General features: G+C 48.1%; 3 non-coding genes across 3 annotated transcripts; all 3 read right to left on the bottom strand.

The window, feature by feature from the left end:
- Positions 1 to 1,302: 1,302 nt before the first annotated feature.
- Positions 1,303 to 1,374, bottom strand: TRNAP-UGG (transfer RNA proline (anticodon UGG)). Its single transcript has one exon. It is a non-coding gene; the product is annotated as a tRNA-Pro (tRNA).
- Positions 1,375 to 12,019: 10,645 nt separating this feature from the next.
- TRNAP-CGG (transfer RNA proline (anticodon CGG)) lies at positions 12,020 to 12,091 on the bottom strand. Its single transcript has one exon. It is a non-coding gene; the product is annotated as a tRNA-Pro (tRNA).
- A 7,083-nt stretch (positions 12,092 to 19,174) lies between these two features.
- TRNAP-CGG (transfer RNA proline (anticodon CGG)) lies at positions 19,175 to 19,247 on the bottom strand. The gene has a single exon. It is a non-coding gene; the product is annotated as a tRNA-Pro (tRNA).
- Positions 19,248 to 22,903: the final 3,656 nt, after the last annotated feature.

Here is a 22,903-nt window from a genome sequence, read left to right on the forward strand (position 1 = left end):
AAGACAGTGTTCAGGGGATCATGGGTACTGCCTACTCCCAGCTGCCTCTCTGTCTTCTTCATGTAAATTGCAAGTCACGAGGAGGCACCATTGCCAATATGCTCCGCCCACCTAACCAAGAAACCCAGTTTGAGCTTGTCTGCCTGTGTTGTTGCAGGGGCAGTGTCTTCTTTGTCCAAAAGGTGGCAGGAGAGACTCACTTCAAACGATAGAATCAACTGCTTAAGTAGAAACCAGCATGGTAGTTACTGTCATAAAGTGCAGCTCTAACAGAAGGTGTGCCTGAGATGCCCCTTCCAGTAATACACAGAATTTTGATTGAGGGCCCAGCCGATGGGTTGGTGGATTTCTCCTCACATGCCACAGCAGCTTCCAAAGATAGTGGTCTGAGGAGCTGGCTGTGCAAGCAGAGCAAGATTTAAGGTAAGAAAACACACCTGTTAGGAGTGGGATTTGAGCCCACGCCTCCATGAAGAGACCAGAAGGCTCAGCTTCACTGAAGATCAAGCTCTCTTGAGTCTGGCACCTTAGACCACTCGGCCATCCTGACAGCCAAAACATTGTGCAGGTCTGACTCTTCAGTCTGCACTTGTTGATGCTGCCGCTTGCAATGTTCCTATCAAAGTCACAGCTTTAAAGGCCCCACAATATAACATGGCCAAGAAAAAAAAAAAAAACAGAACAAGAAACAAGGCACATGCACGACCACCGAGGGATGCAGATAACTTTTTATCGTCCTGCAATAGTAAAGCACATTTTACACAGGTCACAAGTTTTTAAAGGTCATTTCTGTCTAAGTGTGCATTGAGAGAGACTGAGGTTTTAGTGAGCAAACACAAAAGCTACTGCTGCCCAGTGTCGAACCAGGGACCTTTGGTGTGTGAGGCAAATGTGATAACCACTACACTACAGAAACAAGCTTGCTGGCTTGACTGAAGGAGCACAGTTCCCCTCATATGTTTGCCTGATTTCCTCTATACTTGATCAGCAGTTGCTCAGAATGCGAGGGGTAAGTGTGAAAATTGCAGCGGTGTCAGCCAGCATGCATACACTCAGACGTCCTGAAAAGTCACAGCTGCGGGCAGAGACAGACAAATATCTGATGCCTAAATGCCAGGAACGCAAGCCTGTGAAATCATCACACAGGGCGCACTGAGAGCAAGCAGGAAGGAAGCCAAGGCATTGTAATCCATTTTTCGCCTGAGGCAAAAAATATGTTTTGCGCAACAATGCTTCGAGTGGAATGAGAAATGTTGAGGGGTTGTGTATTTTGAGCAGGATTTGATTGTTTTCCGCTAAAATGGGCTCGTCCGGGATTTGAACCCGGGACCTCTCGCACCCAAAGCGAGAATCATACCCCTAGACCAACGAGCCTGGGCACAGAAGCGCTACGGCTCCCACCCTGCTCCGAGGGTTGGTGGCAGAGAGTGGGAGACTACATCCCAAAGCAAGAAACGCCACATGGTGCTCTCTTCTGCAGTATGACTAGAGTCATTTGCATGGTCGTCATCGAACATGACATAAAAAGCCTCTATCCTTTAGACATTTTGTCCCAGATTTACAAGAAAATGACTGAGCGCGACGCTGTGCCAAATTTGCAAGCCCCACGCTCCGTCATTTTCAAAATGCAGGGAAGCGCCGTATTTAGTAGAATACAGCGCACCCCTGTGCTTCCCCCTGCGCTAGCTCTAAATTAGCTGCTGAGCGCCAACGCAGCCGTTCTTGCACCATGGTACAAGGATGACTGCGTTGAGGGGGAAATTGTTTTTGTGCAGGAAGGGACACCTTCCTGGCCAAAAGAAAAATCTTCAATGGTGATTTGCTCTTACTTCTATGTGTGCTGCAGAATGCAGCACACATAGAAAGAGAAAAAACGAGGAGAAATGAAAACATTTCTCCTCAGTGCGCCACTCTAACGATACCCCTGGGATGGCGTTGGATTTTGGCGCTGACGCAGATTTACGACAACTCCTAAATCTGGAGCAGCATCAAAATGCTATGGTGTTGCTGTGGAACACTCACAGCAACACCCATTGCACGCCCCTTCCAGGGAAAGCGCTGAATGCTAAGGTGCCGTATTTACAAGGTGGTGTTAAGCCACAAAAAGTGGCTGAACGCCATCTTGTAAATACCGCGCAGTGCATAGTGCCACCGGGGCGTCACTAAAAGTGATGCTCCGTTGGCGATTGGGCCTTGTAAGTCTGGCACCTTATTTGCTCAAGGTGTGTGTCCTTGGTGAGGGCAGGAAAGCTATTTTCACTCTCATACCTTCCTTCCTTGGCTGGCTTGAATGCGGTAGGCTCAGGCTTCAATGCAAAGGTCAAACAGTGAGCAACTGACTGACGTAAGCTGGCGCAACTCCTCTTGGTGAGCTGTGACAGATGCCCCAGGAGCGTAGTACCTCACAATGGTGAGGGATAGACACAGTCTCTTTTATCTCAGCTTGCCTGTCAGCTGAGTCAGGAAATGCAAATACTGGGAAAAAGCCCAGCGACTTGCTGTATTTGCTTGGCTTCGAACCAGGGACCTTTTGCATGTGAGGTGCGCATGATAACCACTACACTACACAAACAGACACACTTGCCGGCTTGCTTCATGTGGCTATGCATTGTTCTGGAACCACCACACTATGGAAACAGACACACCTGCTTGCTTTATGTGGCTCTGCATTGGACTGGGATGCAAGGACTGAAGGCCAATGTTCATGACGCTCAAAGCTGAGCCTTCCGGAACACGATCTCTTGCCTTGGAAGAAAGGAACTGGCATCACTTTCATTCCAAGAGGTGATTTCAGAACTGGACCCGAAATTACCATGGAGAAGCACTGTGCATTTAATGTTCCTATGAGCACTGCTGCTCCAGCACAGAAAAGCAGTTGCAAAGAAATCTTGCATACCTTCATGATGCTGAACCGTCTCAACGCAGGTATAAAGCATGCATTGCATTGCAACATGACATCTTACAAGAGTGAAAAGCAGAAATACTCCTGTTTAAAACACAGACTGAACCTATAAAGGTAAGGGTTTGTCTGGGATTTGAACCAAGGTCCTCTCACACCCGAAGCGAGAATCATACCCTATACCAACTAGACTGCTGCTGCAGAGGCATTTGAAACATCTTCTGAAGCGTCTTTCAGAAAAGCAGGGCCATTCGGAGGCTCTCTCTCTAAGCGTGCCATAGCAATTGATGTTTTCTGTCAAGGATTTTTTATTTGTCTCTAGCAAGGAAAGAGGTAGTCAGGATGCCCTGTGCCAGTGAGCTGAACTAGGGCACTGATGTGAAAAGCAGACCCTTTCTGGTAGTTGTAACCCTCTGCAAGTCCTGGACCCTTGAACCTTAGACTTCCAGACCAGAAGCACTGAAGGGCCTGCTAGCTCTTGAGCCAGAGAAGCATGCCTCTTGGATTCAAGCACACTTGCTCACTCAGCGCTCGATCAGGCGAGATTTATAGTAGTGGCTCATAGGCCTGAAACACTCACCTGGGAGACGCGGGGTGGCTGATTTCCCGGAATGGCCCTTGATGGGGAAATCACCTCCTTTCCCCCGCCTCATTTCAGAATTGTGTGCAAGTCGCAAGACAGTGTTCAGGGGTTCATGGTTACTGCCTACTCCCAGCTGCCTCTCTGTCTTCTTCATGTAAATTGCAAGTCACGAGGAGGCACCATTGCCAATATGCTCCGCCCACCTAACCAAGAAACCCAGTTTGAGCTTGTCTGCCTGTGTTGTTGCATGGGCAGTGTCTTCTTTGCCCAAAAGGTGGCAGGAGAGACTCACTTCAAACGATAGAATCAACTGCTTAAGTAGAAACCAGCATGGTAGTTACTGTCATAAAGTGCAGCTCTAACAGAAGGTGTGCCTGAGATGCCCCTTCCAGTAATACACAGAATTTTGATTGAGGGCCCAGCCGATGGGTTGGTGGATTTCTCCTCACATGCCACAGCAGCTTCCAAAGATAGTGGTGTGAGGAGCTGGCTGTGCAAGCAGAGCAAGATTTAAGGTAAGAAAACACACCTGTTAGGAGTGGGATTTGAGCCCACGCCTCCATGAAGAGACCAGAAGGCTCAGCTTCACTGAAGATCAAGCTCTCTTGAGTCTGGCACCTTAGACCACTCGGCCATTAACAGCCAAAACATTGTGCAGGTCTGACTCTTCAGTCTGCACTTGTTGATGCTGCCGCTTGCAATGTTCCTATCAAAGTCACAGCTTTAAAGGCCCCACAATATAACATGGCCAAGAAAAAAAAAAAACAGAACAAGAAACAAGGCACATGCACGACCACCGAGGGATGCAGATAACTTTTTATCGTCCTGCAATAGTAAAGCACATTTTACACAGGTCACAAGTTTTTAAAGGTCATTTCTGTCTAAGTGTGCATTGAGAGAGACTGAGGTTTTAGTGAGCAAACACAAAAGCTACTGCTGCCCAGTGTCGAACCAGGGACCTTTTGTGTGTGAGGCAAATGTGATAACCACTACACTACAGAAACAAGCTTGCTGGCTTGACTGAAGGAGCACAGTTCCCCTCATATGTTTGCCTGATTTCCTCTATACTTGATCAGCAGTTGCTCAGAATGCGAGGGGTAAGTGTGAAAATTGCAGCGGTGTCAGCCAGCATGCATACACTCAGACGTCCTGAAAAGTCACAGCTGCGGGCAGAGACAGACAAATATCTGATGCCTAAATGCCAGGAACGCAAGCCTGTGAAATCATCACACAGGGCGCACTGAGAGCAAGCAGGAAGGAAGCCAAGGCATTGTAATCCATTTTTCGCCTGAGGCAAAAAATATGTTTTGCGCAACAATGCTTCGAGTGGAATGAGAAATGTTGAGGGGTTGTGTATTTTGAGCAGGATTTGATTGTTTTCCGCTAAAATGGGCTCGTCCGGGATTTCAACCCGGGACCTCTCGCACCCAAAGAGAGAATCATACCCCTAGACCAACGAGCCTGGGCACAGAAGCGCTACGGCTCCCACCCTGCTCCGAGGGTTGGTGGCAGAGAGTGGGAGACTACATCCCAAAGCAAGAAACGCCACATGGTGCTCTCTTCTGCAGTATGACTAGAGTCATTTGCATGGTCGTCATCGAACATGACATAAAAAGCCTCTATCCTTTAGACATTTTGTCCCAGATTTACAAGAAAATGACTGAGCGCGACGCTGTGCCAAATTTGCAAGCCCCACGCTCCGTCATTTTCAAAATGCAGGGAAGCGCCGTATTTAGTAGAATACAGCGCACCCCTGTGCTTCCCCCTGCGCCAGCTCTAAATTAGCTGCTGAGCGCCAACGCAGCCGTTCTTGCACCATGGTACAAGGATGACTGCGTTGAGGGGGAAATTGTTTTTGTGCAGGAAGGGACACCTTCCTGGCCAAAAGAAAAATCTTCAATGGTGATTTGCTCTTACTTCTATGTGTGCTGCAGAATGCAGCACACATAGAAAGAGAAAAAACGAGGAGAAATGAAAACATTTCTCCTCAGTGCGCCACTCTAACGATACCCCTGGGATGGCGTTGGATTTTGGCGCTGACGCAGATTTACGACAACTCCTAAATCTGGAGCAGCATCAAAATGCTATGGTGATGCTGTGGCACACTCACAGCAACACCCATTGCACGCCCCTTCCAGGGAAAGCGCTGAATGCTAAGGTACCGTATTTACAAGGTGGTGTTAAGCCACAAAAAGTGGCTGAACGCCATCTTGTAAATACCGCGCAGTGCATAGTGCCACCGGGGCGTCACTAAAAGTGATGCTCCGTTGGCGATTGGGCCTTGTAAGTCTGGCACCTTATTTGCTCAAGGTGTGTGTTCTTGGTGAGGGCAGGAAAGCTATTTTCGCTCTCATACCTTCCTTCCTTGGCTGACTTGAATGAGGTAGGCTCAGGCTTCAATGCAAAGGTCAAACAGTGAGCAACTGACTGACGTAAGCTGGCGCAACTCCTCTTGGTGAGCTGTGACAGATGCCCCAGGAGCGTAGTACCTCACGATGGTGAGGGATAGACACAGTCTCTTTTATCTCAGCTTGCCTGTCAGCTGAGTCAGGAAATGCAAATACTGGGAAAAAGCCCAGCGACTTGCTGTATTTGCTTGGCTTCGAACCAGGGACCTTTTGCATGTGAGGTACGCATGATAACCACTACACTACACAAACAGACACACTTGCCGGCTTGCTTCATGTGGCTATGCATTGTACTGGAACCACCACACTATGGAAACAGACACACCTGCTTGCTTTATGTGGCTCTGCATTGGACTGGGATGCAAGGACTGAGGGCCAATGTTTATGACGCTCAAAGCTGAGCCTTCCGGAACACGATCTCTTGCCTTGGAAGAAAGGAACTGGCATCACTTTCATTCCAAGAAGTGATTTCAGAACTGGACCCGAAATTACCATGGAGAAGCACTGTGCATTTAATGTTCCTATGAGCACTGCTGCTCCAGCACAGAAAAGCAGTTGCAAAGAAATCTCGCATACCTTCATGATGCTGAACCGTCTCAACGCAGGTATAAAGCATGTATTGCATTGCAACATGACATCTTACAAGAGTGAAAAGCAGAAATACTCCTGTTTAAAACACAGACTGAACCTATAAAGGTAAGGGTTTGTCTGGGATTTGAACCAAGGTCCTCTCACACCCGAAGCGAGAATCATACCCCTATACCAACTAGACTGCTGCTGCAGAGGCATTTGAAACATCTTCTGAAGCGTCTTTCAGAAAAGCAGGGCCATTTGGAGGCTCTCTCTCTAAGCGTGCCATAGCTATTGATGTTTTCTGTCAAGAATTTTTTGTTTGTCTCTAGCAAGGAAAGAGGTAGTCAAGATTCCGTGTGCCAGTGAGCTAAACTAGGGCACTGATGTGAAAAGCAGACCCTTTCTGGTAGTTGTAACCCTCTGCAAGTCCTGGACCCTTGCACCTTAGACTTCCAGACCAGAAGCACTGAAGGGCCTGCTAGCTCTTGAGCCAGAGAAGCATGCCTCTTGGATTCAAGCACACTTGCTCGCTCAGCACTCGATCAGGCGAGATTTATAGTAGTGGCTCATAGGCCTGAAACACTCACCTGGGAGACGCGGGGTGGCTGATTTCCCGGAATGGCCCTTGATGGGGAAATCACCTCCTTTCCCCCGCCTCATTTCAGAATTGTGTGCAAGTCGCAAGACAGTGTTCAGGGGTTCATGGGTACTGCCTAATCCCAGCTGCCTCTCTGTCTTCTTCATGTAAATTGCAAGTCACGAGGAGGCACCATTGCCAATATGCTCCGCCCACCTAACCAAGAAACCCAGTTTGAGCTTGTCTGCCTGTGTTGTTGCAGGGGCAGTGTCTTCTTTGCCCAAAAGGTGGCAGGAGAGACTCACTTCAAACGATAGAATCAACTGCTTAAGTAGAAACCAGCATGGTAGTTACTGTCATAAAGTGCAGCTCTAACAGAAGGTGTGCCTGAGATGCCCCTTCCAGTAATACACATAATTTTGATTGAGGGCCCAGCCGATGGGTTGGTGGATTTCTCCTCACATGCCACAGCAGCTTCCAAAGATAGTGATGTGAGGAGCTGGCTCTGCAAGCAGAGCAAGATTTAAGGGAAGAAAACACACCTGTTAGGAGTGGGATTTGAACCCACGCCTCCATGAAGAGACCAGAAGGCTCAGCTTCACTGAAGATCAAGCTCTCTTGAGTCTGGCACCTTAGACCACTCGGCCATCCTGACAGCCAAAACATTATGCAGGTCTGACTCTTCAGTCTGCACTTGTTGATGCTGCCGCTTGCAATGTTCCTATCAAAGTCACAGCTTTAAAGGCCCCACAATATAACATGGCCAAGAAAAAAAAAAAAACAGAACAAGAAACAAGGCACATGCACGACCACCGAGGGATGCAGATAACTTTTTATCGTCCTGCAATAGTAAAGCACATTTTACACAGGTCACAAGTTTTTAAAGGTCATTTCTGTCTAAGTGTGCATTGAGAGAGACTGAGGTTTTAGCGAGCAAACACAAACACTACTGCTGCCCAGTGTCGAACCGGGGACCTTTTGCGTGTGAGGCAAATGTGATAACCACTACACTACAGAAACAAGCTTGCTGGTTTGACTGAAGGAGCACAGTTCCCCTCATATGTTTGCACGATTTCCTCTATACTTGATCAGCAGTTGCTCAGAATGCAAGGGGTAAGTGTGAAAATTGCAGCGGTGTCAGCCAGCATGCATACACTCAGACGTCCTGAAAAGTCACAGCTGCGGGCAGAGACAGACAAATATCTGATGCCTAAATGTCAGGAACGCAAGCCTGTGAAATCATCACACAAGGCGCACTGAGAGCAAGCAGGAAGGAAGCCAAGGCATTGTAATCCATTTTTCGCCTGAGGCAAAAAATATGTTTTGCGCAACAATGCTTCGAGTGGAATGAGAAATGTTGAGGGGTTGTGTATTTTGAGCAGGATTTGATTGTTTTCCGCTAAAATGGGCTCGTCCGGGATTTGAACCCGGGACCTGTCGCCCCCGAAGCGAGAATCATACCCCTAGACCAACAACCCTGGTCTCAGAAGCGCTACGGCTCCCACCCTGCTCCGAGGGTTGGTGGCAGAGAGTGGGAGACTACATCCCAAAGCAAGAAACGCCACATGGTGCTCTCTTCTGCAGTATGACTAGAGTCATTTGCATGGTCGTCATCGAACATGACATAAAAAGCCTCTATCCTTTAGACATTTTGTCCCAGATTTACAAGAAAATGACTGAGCGCGACGCTGTGCCAAATTTGCAAGCCCCACGCTCCGTCATTTTCAAAATGCAGGGAAGCGCCGTATTTAGTAGAATACAGCGCAACCCTGTGCTTCCCCCTGCGCCAGCTCTAAATTAGCTGCTGAGCGCCAACGCAGCCGTTCTTGCACCATGGTACAAGGATGACTGCGTTGAGGGGGAAATTGTTTTTGTGCAGGAAGGGACACCTTCCTGGCCCAAAGAAAAATCTTCAATGGTGATTTGCTCTTACTCCTATGTGTGCTGCAGAATGCAGCACACATAGAAAGAGAAAAAACGAGGAGAAATGAAAACATTTCTCCTCAGTGCGCCACTCTAACGATACCCCTGGGATGGCGTTGGATTTTGGCGCTGACGCAGATTTACGACAACTCCTAAATCTGGCGCAGCATCAAAATGCTATGGTGTTGCTGTGGCACACTCACAGCAACACCCATTGCACGCCCCTTCCAGGGAAAGCGCTGAATGCTAAGGTGCCGTATTTACAAGGTGGTGTTAAGCCACAAAAAGTGGCTGAACGCCATCTTGTAAATACCGCGCAGTGCATAGTGCCACCGGGGCGTCACTAAAAGTGATGCTCCGTTGGCGATTGGGCCTTGTAAGTCTGGCACCTTATTTGCTCAAGGTTTGTGTTCTTGGTGAGGGTAGGAAAGCTATTTTCGCTCTCATACCTTCCTTCCTTGGCTGGCTTGAATGCGGTAGGCTCAGGCTTCAATGCAAAGGTCAAACAGTGAGCAACTGACTGACGTAAGCTGGCGCAACTCCTCTTGGTGAGCTGTGACAGATGCCCCAGGAGCGTAGTACCTCACGATGGTGAGGGATAGACACAGTCTCTTTTATCGCAGCTTGCCTGTCAGCTGAGTCAGGAAATGCAAATACTGGGAAAAAGCCCAGCGACTTGCTGTATTTGCTTGGCTTCGAACCAGGGACCTTTTGCATGTGAGGTGCGCATGATAACCACTACACTACACAAACAGACACACTTGCCAGTTTGCTTCATGTGGCTATGCATTGTACTGGAACCACCACACTATGGAAACAGACACACCTGCTTGCTTTATGTGGCTCTGCATTGGACTGGGATGCAAGGACTGAGGGCCAATGTTCATGACGCTCAAAGCTGAGCCTTCCGGAACACGATCTCTTGCCTTGGAAGAAAGGAACTGGCATCACTTTCATTCCAAGAGGTGATTTCAGAACTGGACCCGAAATTACCATGGAGAAGCACTGTGCATTTAATGTTGCTATGAGCACTGCTGCTCCAGCACAGAAAAGCAGTTGCAAAGAAATGTCGCATACCTTCATGATGCTGAACCGTCTCAACGCAGGTATAAAGCATGTATTGCATTGCAACATGACATCTTACAAGAGTGAAAAGCAGAAATACTCCTGTTTAAAACACAGACTGAACCTATAAAGGTAAGGGTTTGTCTGGGATTGAACCAAGGTCCTCTCACACCGAAGCGAGAATCATACCCCTACACCAACTAGACTGCTGCTGCAGAGGCATTTGAAACATCTTCTGAAGCGTCTTACAGGAAAGCAGGGCCATTTGGAGGCTCTCTCTCTAAGCGTGCCATAGCAATTGATGTTTTCTGTCAAGGATTTTTTGTTTGTCTCTAGCAAGGAAAGAGGTAGTCAAGATGCCCTGTGCCAGTGAGCTGAACTAGGGCACTGATGTGAAAAGCAGACCCTTTCTGGTAGTTGTAACCCTCTGCAAGTCCTGGACCCTTGCACCTTAGACTTCCAGACCAGAAGCACTGAAGGGCCTGCTAGCTCTTGAGCCAGAGAAGCATGCCTCTTGGATTCAAGCACACTTGCTCACTCAGCTCTCGATCAGGCGAGATTTATAGTAGTGGCTCATAGGCCTGAAACACTCACCTGGGAGACGCGGGGTGGCTGATTTCCCGGAATGGCCCTTGATGGGGAAATCACCTCCTTTCCCCCGCCTCATTTCAGAATTGTGTGCAAGTCGCAAGACAGTGTTCAGGGGTTCATGGGTACTGCCTACTCCCAGCTGCCTCTCTGTCTTCTTCATGTAAATTGCAAGTCACGAGGAGGCACCATTGCCAATATGCTCCGCCCACCTAACCAAGAAACCCAGTTTGAGCTTGTCTGCCTGTGTTGTTGCAGGGGCAGTGTCTTCTTTGCCCAAAAGGTGGCAGGAGAGACTCACTTCAAACGATAGAATCAACTGCTTAAGTAGAAACCAGCATGGTAGTTACTGTCATAAAGTGCAGCTCTAACAGAAGGTGTGCCTGAGATGCCCCTTCCAGTAATACACAGAATTTTGATTGAGGGCCCAGCCGATGGGTTGGTGGATTTCGCCTCACATGCCACAGCAGCTTCCAAAGATAATGGTGTGAGGAGCTGGCTGTGCAAGCAGAGCAAGATTTAAGGTAAGAAAACACACCTGTTAGGAGTGGGATTTGAACCCACGCCTCCATGAAGAGACCAGAAGGCTCAGCTTCACTGAAGATCAAGCTCTCTTGAGTCTGGCACCTTAGACCACTCGGCCATCCTGACAGCCAAAACATTGTGCAGGTCTGACTCTTCAGTCTGCACTTGTTGATGCTGCCGCTTGCAATGTTCCTATCAAAGTCACAGCTTTAAAGGCCCCACAATATAACATGGCCAAGAAAGAAAAAAAAAACAGAACAAGAAACAAGGCACATGCACGACCACCGAGGGATGCAGATAACTTTTTATCGTCCTGCAATAGTAAAGCACATTTTACACAGGTCACAAGTTTTTAAAGGTCATTTCTGTCTAAGTGTGCATTGAGAGAGACTGAGGTTTTAGTGAGCAAACACAAAAGCTACTGTTGCCCAGTGTCGAACCGGGGACCTTTTGCGAGTGAGGCAAATGTGATAACCACTACACTACAGAAACAAGCTTGCTGGCTTGACTGAAGGAGCACAGTTCCCCTCATATGTTTGCCCGATTTCCTCTATACTTGATCAGCAGTTGCTCAGAATGCGAGGGGTAAGTGTGAAAATTGCAGCGGTGTCAGCCAGCATGCATACACTCAGACGTCCTGAAAAGTCACAGCTGCGGGCAGAGACAGACAAATATCTGATGCCTAAATGCCAGGAACGCAAGTCTGTGAAATCATCACACAGGGCGCACTGAGAGCAAGCAGGAAGGAAGCCAAGGCATTGTAATCCATTTTTCGCCTGAGGCAAAAAATATGTTTTGTGTAACAATGCTTCGAGTGGAATGAGAAATGTTGAGGGGTTGTGTATTTTGAGCAGGATTTGATTGTTTTCCGCTAAAATGGGCTCGTCCGGGATTTGAACCCGGGACCTCTCGCACCCGAAGCGAGAATCATACCCCTAGACCAACGAGCCTGGGCACAGAAGCGCTACGGCTCCCACCCTGCTCCGAGGGTTGGTGGCAGAGAGTGGGAGACTACATCCCAAAGCAAGAAACGCCACATGGTGCTCTCTTCTGCAGTATGACTAGAGTCATTTGCATGGTCGTCATCGAACATGACATAAAAAGCCTCTATCCTTTAGACATTTTGTCCCAGATTTACAAGAAAATGACTGAGCGCGACGCTGTGCCAAATTTGCAAGCACCACGCTCCGTCATTTTCAAAATGCAGGGAAGCGCCGTATTTAGTAGAATACAGCGCACCCCTGTGCTTCCCCCTGCGCCAGCTCTAAATTAGCTGCTGAGCGCCAACGAAGCCGTTCTTGCACCATGGTACAAGGATGACTGCGTTGAGGGGGAAATTGTTTTTGTGCAGGAAGGGACACCTTCCTGGCCCAAAGAAAAATCTTCAATGGTGATTTGCTCTTACTTCTATGTGTGCTGCAGAATGCAGCACACATAGAAAGAGAAAAAACGAGGAGAAATGAAAACATTTCTCCTCAGTGCGCCACTCTAACGATACCCCTGGGATGGCATTGGATTTTGGCGCTGACGCAGATTTACGACAACTCCTAAATCTGGAGCAGCATCAAAATGCTATGGTGTTGCTGTGGCACACTCACAGCAACACCCATTGCACGCCCCTTCCAGGGAAAGCGCTGAATGCTAAGGTGCCGTATTTACAAGGTGGTGTTAAGCCACAAAAAGTGGCTGAACGCCATCTTGTAAATACCGCGCAGTGCATAGTGCCACCGGGGCGTCACTAAAAGTGATGCTCCGTTGGCGATTGGGCCTTGTAAGTCTGGCACCTTATTTGCTCAAGGTGTGTGTTCTTGGTGAGGGCAGGAAAGCTATTTTCGCTCTCATACCTTCCTTCCTTGGCTGGCTTGAATGCGGTAGGCTCAGGCTTCAATGCAAAGGTCAAACAGTGAGCAACTGACTGACGTAACCTGGCGCAACTCCTCTTGGTGAGCTGTGACAGATGCCCCAGGAGCGTAGTACCTCACGATGGTGAGGGATAGACACAGTCTCTTTTATCTCAGCTTGCCTGTCAGCTGAGTCAGGAAATGCAAATACTGGGAAAAAGCCCAGCGACTTGCTGTTTTTGCTTGGCTTCGAACCAGGGACCTTTTGCATGTGAGGTGCGCATGATAAACACTACACAAACAGACACACTTGCCGGTTTGCTTCATGTGGCTATGCATTGTACTGGAACCACCACACTATGGAAACAGACACACCTGCTTGCTTTATGTGGCTCTGCATTGGACTGGGATGCAAGGACTGAGGGCCAATGTTCATGACGCTCAAAGCTGAGCCTTCCGGAACACGATCTCTTGCCTTGGAAGAAAGGAACTGGCATCACTTTCATTCCAAGAGGTGATTTCAGAACTGGACCCGAAATTACCATGGAGAAGCACTGTGCATTTAATGTTCCTATGAGCACTGCTGCTCCTGCACAGAAAAGCAGTTGCAAAGAAATCTCGCATACCTTCATGATGCTGAACCGTCTCAACGCAGGTATAAAGCATGTATTGCATTGCAACATGACATCTTACAAGAGTGAAAAGCAGAAATACTCCTGTTTAAAACACAGACTGAACCTATAAAGGTAACGGTTTGTCTGGGATTTGAACCAAGGTCCTCTCACACCCGAAGCGAGAATCATACCCCTACACCAACTAGACTGCTGCTGCAGAGGCATTTGAAACATCTTCTGAAGCGTCTTTCAGGAAAGCAGGGCCATTTGGAGGCTCTCTCTCTAAGCGTGCCATAGCAATTAATGTTTTCTGTCAAGGATTTTTTGTTTGTCTCTAGCAAGGATAGAGGTAGTCAAGATGCCCTGTGCCAGTGAGCTGAACTAGGACACTGATGTGAAAAGCAGACCCTTTCTGGTAGTTGTAACCCTCTGCAAGTCCTGGACCCTTGCACCTTAGACTTCCAGACCAGAAGCACTGAAGGGCCTGCTAGCTCTTGAGCCAGAGAAGCATGCCTCTTGGATTCAAGCACACTTGCTCGCTCTGCGCTCAATCAGGCTCGATCAGGCAAGATTTATAGTAGTGGCTCATAGGCCTGAAGCACTCACCTGGGAGACGCGGGGTGGCTGAATTCCCGGAATGGCCCTTGATGGGGAAATCACCTCCTTTCCCCCGCCTCATTTCAGAAGTGTGTGCAAGTCGCAAGACAGTGTTCAGGGGTTCATGGGTACTGCCTACTCCCAGCTGCCTCTCTGTCTTCTTCATGTAAATTGCAAGTCACGAGGAGGCACCATTGCCAATATGCTCCGCCCACCTAACCAAGAAACCCAGTTTGAGCTTGTCTGCCTGTGTAGTTGCAGGGGCAGTGTCTTCTTTGCCCAAAAGGTGGCAGGAGAGACTCACTTCAAACGATAGAATCAACTGCTTAAGTAGAAACCAGCATGGTAGTTACTGTCATAAAGTGCAGCTCTAACAGAAGGTGTGCCTGAGATGCCCCTTCCAGTAATACACAGAATTTTGATTGAGGGCCCAGCCGATGGGTTGGTGGATTTCTCCTCACATGCCACAGCAGCTTCCAAAGATAGTGGTGTGAGGAGCTGGCTGTGCAAGCAGAGCAAGATTTAAGGTAAGAAAACACACCTGTTAGGAGTGGGATTTGAACCCACGCCTCCATGAAGAGACCAGAAGGCTCAGCTTCACTGAAGATCAAGCTCTCTTGAGTCTGGCACCTTAGACCACTCGGCCATCCTGACAGCCAAAACATTGTGCAGGTCTGACTCTTCAGTCTGCACTTGTTGATGCTGCCGCTTGCAATGTTCCTATCAAAGTCACAGCTTTAAAGGCCCCACAATATAACATGGCCAAGAAAAAAAAAAAAAACAGATCAAGAAACAAGGCACGTGCACGACCACCGAGGGATGCAGATAACTTTTTATCGTCCTGCAATAGTAAAGCACATTTTACACAGGTCACAAGTTTTTAAAGGTCATTTCTGTCTAAGTGTGCATTGAGAGAGACTGAGGTTTTAGTGAGCAAACACAAAAGCTACTGCTGCCCAGTGTCGAACCAGGGACCTTTTGCGTGTGAGGCAAATGTGATAACCACTACACTACAGAAACAAGCTTGCTGGCTTGACTGAAGGAGCACAGTTCCCCTCATATGTTTGCCCGATTTCCTCTATACTTGATCAGCAGTTGCTCAGAATGCGAGGGGTAAGTGTGAAAATTGCAGCGGTGTCAGCCAGCATGCATACACTCAGACGTCTTGAAAAGTCACAGCTGCGGGCAGAGACAGACAAATATCTGATGCCTAAATACCAGGAACGCAAGCCTGTGAAATCATCACACAGGGCGCACTGAGAGCAAGCAGGAAGGAAGCCAAGGCATTGTAATCCATTTTTCGCCTGAGGCAAAAAATATGTTTTGCGCAACAATGCTTCGAGTGGAATGAGAAATGTTGAGGGGTTGTGTATTTTGAGCAGGATTTGATTGTTTTCCGCTAAAATGGGCTTGTCCGGGATTTGAACCCGGGACCTCTCGCACCCGCAGCGAGAATCCTACCCCTAGACCAACGAGTCTGGGCACAGAAGCGCTACGGCTCCCACCCTGCTCCGAGGGTTGGTGGCAGAGAGTGGGAGACTACATCCCAAAGCAAGAAACGCCACATGGTGCTCTCTTCTGCAGTATGACTAGAGTCATTTGCATGGTCGTCATTGAACATGACATAAAAAGCCTCTATCCTTTAGACATTTTGTCCCAGATTTACAAGAAAATGACTGAGCGCGGCGCTGTGCCAAATTTGCAAGCCCCACGCTCCGTCATTTTCAAAATGCAGGGAAGCGCCGTATTTAGTAGAATACAGCGCACCCCTGTGCTTCCCCCCCCGCCAGCTCTAAATTAGCTGCTGAGCACCAACGCAGCCGTTCTTGCACCATGGTACAAGGATGACTGCGTTGAGGGGGAAATTGTTTTTGTGCAGGAAGGGACACCTTCCTGGCCAAAAGAAAAATCTTCAATGGTGATTTGCTCTTACTTCTATGTGTGCTGCAGAATGCAGCACACATAGAAAGAGAAAAAACGAGGAGAAATGAAAACATTTCTCCTCAGTGCGCCACTCTAACGATACCACTGGGATGGCGTTGGATTTTGGCGCTGACGCAGATTTACGACAACTCCTAAATCTGAAGCAGCATCAAAATACTATGGTGTTGCTGTGGCACACTCACAGCAACACCCATTGCACGCCCCTTCCAGGGAAAGCGCTAAATGCTAAGGTGCCGTATTTACAAGGTGGTGTTAAGCCACAAAAAGTGGCTGAACGCCATCTTGTAAATACCGCGCAGTGCATAGTGCCACTGGGGCGTCACTAAAAGTGATGCTCCGTTGGCGATTGGGCCTTGTAAGTCTGGCACCTTATTTGCTCAAGGTGTGTGTTCTTGGTGAGGGCAGGAAAGCTATTTTCGCTCTCATACCTTCCTTCCTTGGCTGGCTTGAATGCGGTAGGCTCAGGCTTTAATGCAAAGGTCAAACAGTGAGCAACTGACTGACAGAAGCTGGCGCAACTCCTCTTGGTGAGCTGTGACAGATGCCCCAGGAGCGTAGTACCTCACGATGGTGAGGGATAGACACAGTCTCTTTTATCTCAGCTTGCCTGTCAGCTGAGTTAGGAAATGCAAATACTGGGAAAAAGCCCAGCGACTTGCTGTTTTTGCTTGGCTTCGAACCAGGGACCTTTTGCATGTGAGGTGCGCACGATAACCACTACACTACACAAACAGACACACTTGCCGGTTTGCTTCATGTGGCTATGCATTGTACTGGAACCACCACACTATGGAAACAGACAGACCTGCTTGCTTTATGTGGCTCTGCATTGGACTGGGATGCAAAGGACTGAGGGCCAATGTTCATGACGCTCAAAGCTGAGCCTTCCGGAACACGATCTCTTGACTTGGAAGAAAGGAACTGGCATCACTTTCATTCCAAGAGGTGATTTCAGAACTGGACCCGAAATTACCATGGAGAAGCACTGTGCATTTAATGTTCCTATGAGCACTGCTGCTCCAGCACAGAAAAGCAGTTGCAAAGAAATCTTGCATACCTTCATGATGCTGAACCGTCTCAACGCAGGTATAAAGCATGTATTGCATTGCAACATGACATCTTACAAGAGTGAAAAGCAGAAATACTCCTGTTTAAAACACAGACTGAACCTATAAAGGTAAGGGTTTGTCTGGGATTTGAACCAAGGTCCTCTCACACCCGAAGAGAGAATCATACCCCTACACCAACTAGACTGCTGCTGCAGAGGCATTTGAAACATCTTCTGAAGCGTCTTTCAGGAAAGCAGGGCCATTTGGAGGCTCTCTCTCTAAGCGTGCCATAGCAATTGATGTTTTCTGTCAAGGATTTTTTGTTTGTCTCTAGCAAGGAAAGAGGTAGTCAAGATGCCCTGTGCCAGTGGGCTGAACTAGGGCACTGATGTGAAAAGCAGACCCTTTCTGGTAGTTGTAACCCTCTGCAAGTCCTGGACCCTTGCACCTTAGACTTCCAGACCAGAAGCACTGAAGGGCCTGCTAGCTCTTGAGCCAGAGAATCATGCCTCTTGGATTCAAGCACACTTGCTCGCTCAGCGCTCGATCAGGCGAGATTTATAGTAGTGGCTCATAGGCCTGAAACATTCACCTGGGAGACGCGGGGTGGCTGATTTCCCGGAATGGCCCTTGATGGGGAAATCACCTCCTTTCCCCCGCCTCATTTCAGAATTGTGTGCAAGTCGCAAGACAGTGTTCAGGGGTTCATGGGTACTGCCTACTCCCAGCTGCCTCTCTGTCTTCTTCATGTAAATTGCAAGTCACGAGGAGGCACCATTGCCAATATGCTCCGCCCACCTAACCAAGAAACCCAGTTTGAGCTTGTCTGCCTGTGTTGTTGCAGGGGCAGTGTCTTCTTTGCCCAAAAGGTGGCAGGAGAGACTCACTTCAAACGATAGAATCAACTGCTTAAGTAGAAACCAGCATGGTAGTTACTGTCATAAAGTGCAGCTCTAACAGAAGGTGTGCCTGAGATGCCCCTTCCAGTAATACACAGAATTTTGATTGAGGGCCCAGCCGATGGGTTGGTGGATTTCTCCTCACATGCCACAGCAGCTTCCAAAGATAGTGGTGTGAGGAGCTGGCTGTGCAAGCAGAGCAAGATTTAAGGTAAGAAAACACACCTGTTAGGAGTGGGATTTGAACCCACGCCTTCATGAAGAGACCAGAAGGCTCAGCTTCACTGAAGATCAAGCTCTCTTGAGTCTGGCACCTTAGACCACTCGGCCATCCTGACAGCCAAAACATTGTGCAGGTCTGACTCTTCAGTCTGCACTTGTTGATGCTGCCGCTTGCAATGTTCCTATCAAAGTCACAGCTTTAAAGGCCCCACAATATAACATGGCCAAGAAAAAAAAAAAAAACAGAACAAGAAACAAGGCACGTGCACGACCACCGAGGGATGCAGATAACTTTTTATCGTCCTGCAATAGTAAAGCACATTTTACACAGGTCACAAGTTTTTAAAGGTCATTTCTGTCTAAGTGTGCATTGAGAGAGACTGAGGTTTTAGTGAGCAAACACAAAAGCTACTGCTGCCCAGTGTCGAACCGGGGACCTTTTGCGTGTGAGGCAAATGTGATAACCACTACACTACAGAAACAAGCTTGCTGGCTTGACTGAAGGAGCACAGTTCCCCTCATATGTTTGCCCGATTTCCTCTATACTTGATCAGCAGATGCTCAGAATGCGAGGGGTAAGTGTGAAAATTGCAGCGGTGTCAGCCAGCATGCATACACTCAGACGTCCTGAAAAGTCACAGCTGCGGGCAGAGACAGACAAATATCTGATGCCTAAATGCCAGGAACGCAAGCCTGTGAAATCATCACACAGGGCGCACTGAGAGCAAGCAGGAAGGAAGCCAAGGCATTGTAATCCATTTTTCGCCTGAGGCAAAAAATATGTTTTGCGCAACAATGCTTCGAGTGGAATGAGAAATGTTGAGGGGTTGTGTATTTTGAGCAGGATTTGATTGTTTTCCGCTAAAATGGGCTCGTCCGGGATTTGAACCCGGGACCTCTCGCACCCGAAGCGAGAATCATACCCCTAGACCAACGAGTCTGGGGACAGAAGCGCTACGGCTCCCACCCTGCTCCGAGGGTTGGTGGCAGAGAGTGGGAGACTACATCCCAAAGCAAGAAACGCCACATGGTGCTCTCTTCTGCAGTATGACTAGAGTCATTTGCATGGTCGTCATCGAACATGACATAAAAAGCCTCTATCCATTAGACATTTTGTCCCAGATTTACAAGAAAATGACTGAGCGCGACGCTGTGCCAAATTTGCAAGCCCCACGCTCCGTCATTTTCAAAATGCAGGGAAGCGCCGTATTAAGTAGAATACAGCGCACGCCTGTGCTTCCCCCTGCACCAGCTCTAAATTAGCTGCAGAGCGCCAACGCAGCCGTTCTTGCACCATGGTAGAAGGATGACTGCGTTGAGGGGGAAATTGTTTTTGTGCAGGAAGGGACACCTTCCTGGCCAAAAGAAAAATCTTCAATGGTGATTTGCTCTTACTTCTATGTGTGCTGCAGAATGCAGCACACATAGAAAGAGAAAAAACGAGGAGAAATTAAAACATTTCTCCTCAGTGCGCTACTCTAACGATACCCCTGGGATGGCGTTGGATTTTGGCGCTGACGCAGATTTACGACAACTCCTAAATCTGAAGCAGCATCAAAATGCTATGGTGTTGCTGTGGCACACTCACAGCAACACCCATTGCACGCCCCTTCCAGGGAAAGCGCTGAATGCTAAGGTGCCGTATTTACAAGGTGGTGTTAAGCCACAAAAAGTGGCTGAACGCCATCTTGTAAATACCGCGCAGTGCATAGTGCCACTGGGGCGTCACTAAAAGTGATGCTCCGTTGGCGATTGGGCCTTGTAAGTCTGGCACCTTATTTGCTCAAGGTGTGTGTTCTTGGTGAGGGCAGGAAAGCTATTTTCGCTCTCATACCTTCCTTCCTTGGCTGGCTTGAATGCGGTAGGCTCAGGCTTCAATGCAAAGGTCAAACAGTGAGCAACTGACTGACGTAAGCTGGCGCAACTCCTCTTGGTGAGCTGTGACAGATGCCCCAGGAGCGTAGTACCTCACGATGGTGAGGGATAGACACAGTCTCTTTTATCTCAGCTTGCCTGTCAGCTGAGTCAGGAAATGCAAATACTGGGAAAAAGCCCAGCGACTTGCTGTTTTTGCTTGGCTTCGAACCAGGGACCTTTTGCATGTGAGGTGCGCATGATAACCACTACACTACACAAACAGACACACTTGCTGGTTTGCTTCATGTGGCTATGCATTGTACTGGAACCACCACACTATGGAAACAGACACACCTGCTTGCTTTATGTGGCTCTGCATTGGACTGGGATGCAAGGACTGAGGGCCAATGTTCATGACGCTCAAAGCTGAGCCTTCCGGAACACGATCTCTTGCCTTGGAAGAAAGGAACTGGCATCACTTTCATTCCAAGAGGTGATTTCAGAACTGGACCCGAAATTACCATGGAGAAGCACTGTGCATTTAATGTTCCTATGAGCACTGCTGCTCCAGCACAGAAAAGCAGTTGCAAAGAAATCTCGCATACCTTCATGATGCTGAACCGTCTCAACGCAGGTATAAAGCATGTATTGCATTGCAAGAGTGAAAAGCAGAAATACTCCTGTTTAAAACACAGACTGAACCTATAAAGGTAAGGGTTTGTCTGGGATTTGAACCAAGGTCCTCTCACACCCGAAGCGAGAATCATACCCCTACACCAACTAGACTGCTGCTGCAGAGGCATTTGAAACATCTTCTGAAGCGTCTTTCAGGAAAGCAGGGCCATTTGGAGGCTCTCTCTCTAAGCGTGCCATAGCAATTGATGTTTTCTGTCAAGGATTTTTTGTTTGTCTCTAGCAAGGAAAGAGGTAGTCAAGATGCCCTGTGCCAGTGGGCTGAACTAGGGCACTGATGTGAAAAGCAGACCCTTTCTGGTAGTTGTAACCCTCTGCAAGTCCTGGACCCTTGCACCTTAGACTTCCAGACCAGAAGCACTGAAGGGCCTGCTAGCTCTTGAGCCAGAGAAGCATGCCTCTTGGATTCAAGCACACTTGCTCGCTCAGCGCTCGATCAGCCTCGATCAGGCGTGATTTATAGTAGTGGCTCATAGGCCTGAAACACTCACCTGGGAGACGCGGGGTGGCTGATTTCCCGGAATGGCCCTTGATGGAGAAATCACCTCCTTTCCCCCGCCTCATTTCAGAATTGTGTGCAACATACAGATACCAAAACCGACCCCACCAGCATTTATCATTCTACATGACATTCGCCCGTATCCCTCCCTATCGCGGGCACATAAACGATTAATCCATACGGCGCTAGCCACGGCCAAAATATGCATACTCCGGCACTGGAGATCTAGCATTGCCCCCACACACATGGAATGGATGACGGCCATGTATCAAACGGCTACCCATGAATGAGTGATTTATAACCTACAGGATCAAGCAGAACAATTTGAGGAGGTCTGGCGCCCATTCTTGAAGAGACCATGAAGCGGCCGGTGGATGACCAACGGATGATCAATGTTCAATGATCAATGATTAGGGAATATTAATTACCAATCACCCTCTGAGAATCCTAGACTCGGGAAACACATTTAATCTCCTACTGCCCCCTCTCTCTCTCCCTAGCTACGCTATCCTCTCTTCTCTCTCTCTTTTTTCTCTCTCTCTATCAATCCACAGGCCTCTAATTTTGTCACATGCCCGAGACCCTGAACTACCCAACATAGTAATACAAGTCGCTTCCTAACACAAACAAGGACTGAGAAATCAACTCATATAAGACGTAGACACTCTCTAACCGACCTTACCATATCTATCATACATATTATCTACCCCTAGATAATAACTTGCTACAGACGGAGAAGTACAGAACGATCTACTCTTAGGCCTGAACAAGCTAGTCTCAGGATACAAAGAGCCCCTGCCTACCTCGAGTCTCTTCATTCTACATTCCCCCGCGATTACCCTTCCTCTTTCTCCCTCTTTCTTTCCCTTCTCCCCCCCTCCCCATTTCATATGACTATTTTGCCTCTCCCCTATACCAAGACCAACCCCTCCTACACAACCCTATCCTCGCTCTCCCTCCCCTTACCACCCCCCCCCCACCTGTTTTCCACTCTTCTTCAAAATAAGGGTACACAACCCAACTATGCAACTGGGAATTTTTACTTACCTGACAGTACATGTATATATGCTTACAATGGAAATAATTGTGGTAAACGAACAAAAACAATGTTTTGAAAGCTAAACAGTCTGTTTATATGCTGTATGTACCGCCTTATATATTCTTAATAAAACTTTTGAAACTTAAAAAAAATAAAAAAATAAAAATAAAAGAATTGTGTGCAAGTCGCAAGACAGTGTTCAGGGGTTCATGGGTACTGCCTACTCCCAGCTGCCTCTCTGTCTTCTTCATGTAAATTGCAAGTCACGAGGAGGCACCATTGCCAATATGCTCCGCCCGCCTAACCAAGAAACCCAGTTTGAGCTTGTCTGCCTGTGTTGTTGCAGGGGCAGTGTCTTCTTTGCCCAAAAGGTTGCAGGAGAGACTCACTTCAAACGATAGAATCAACTGCTTAAGTAGAAAACAGCATGGTAGTTACTGTCATAAAGTGCAGCTCTAACAGAAGGTGTGCCTGAGATGCCCCTTCCAGTAATACACAGAATTTTGAT

Source organism: Pleurodeles waltl, unplaced genomic scaffold (genome assembly GCF_031143425.1).
Source record: "Pleurodeles waltl isolate 20211129_DDA unplaced genomic scaffold, aPleWal1.hap1.20221129 scaffold_72, whole genome shotgun sequence".
Lineage (NCBI taxonomy): Eukaryota > Metazoa > Chordata > Amphibia > Caudata > Salamandridae > Pleurodeles > Pleurodeles waltl.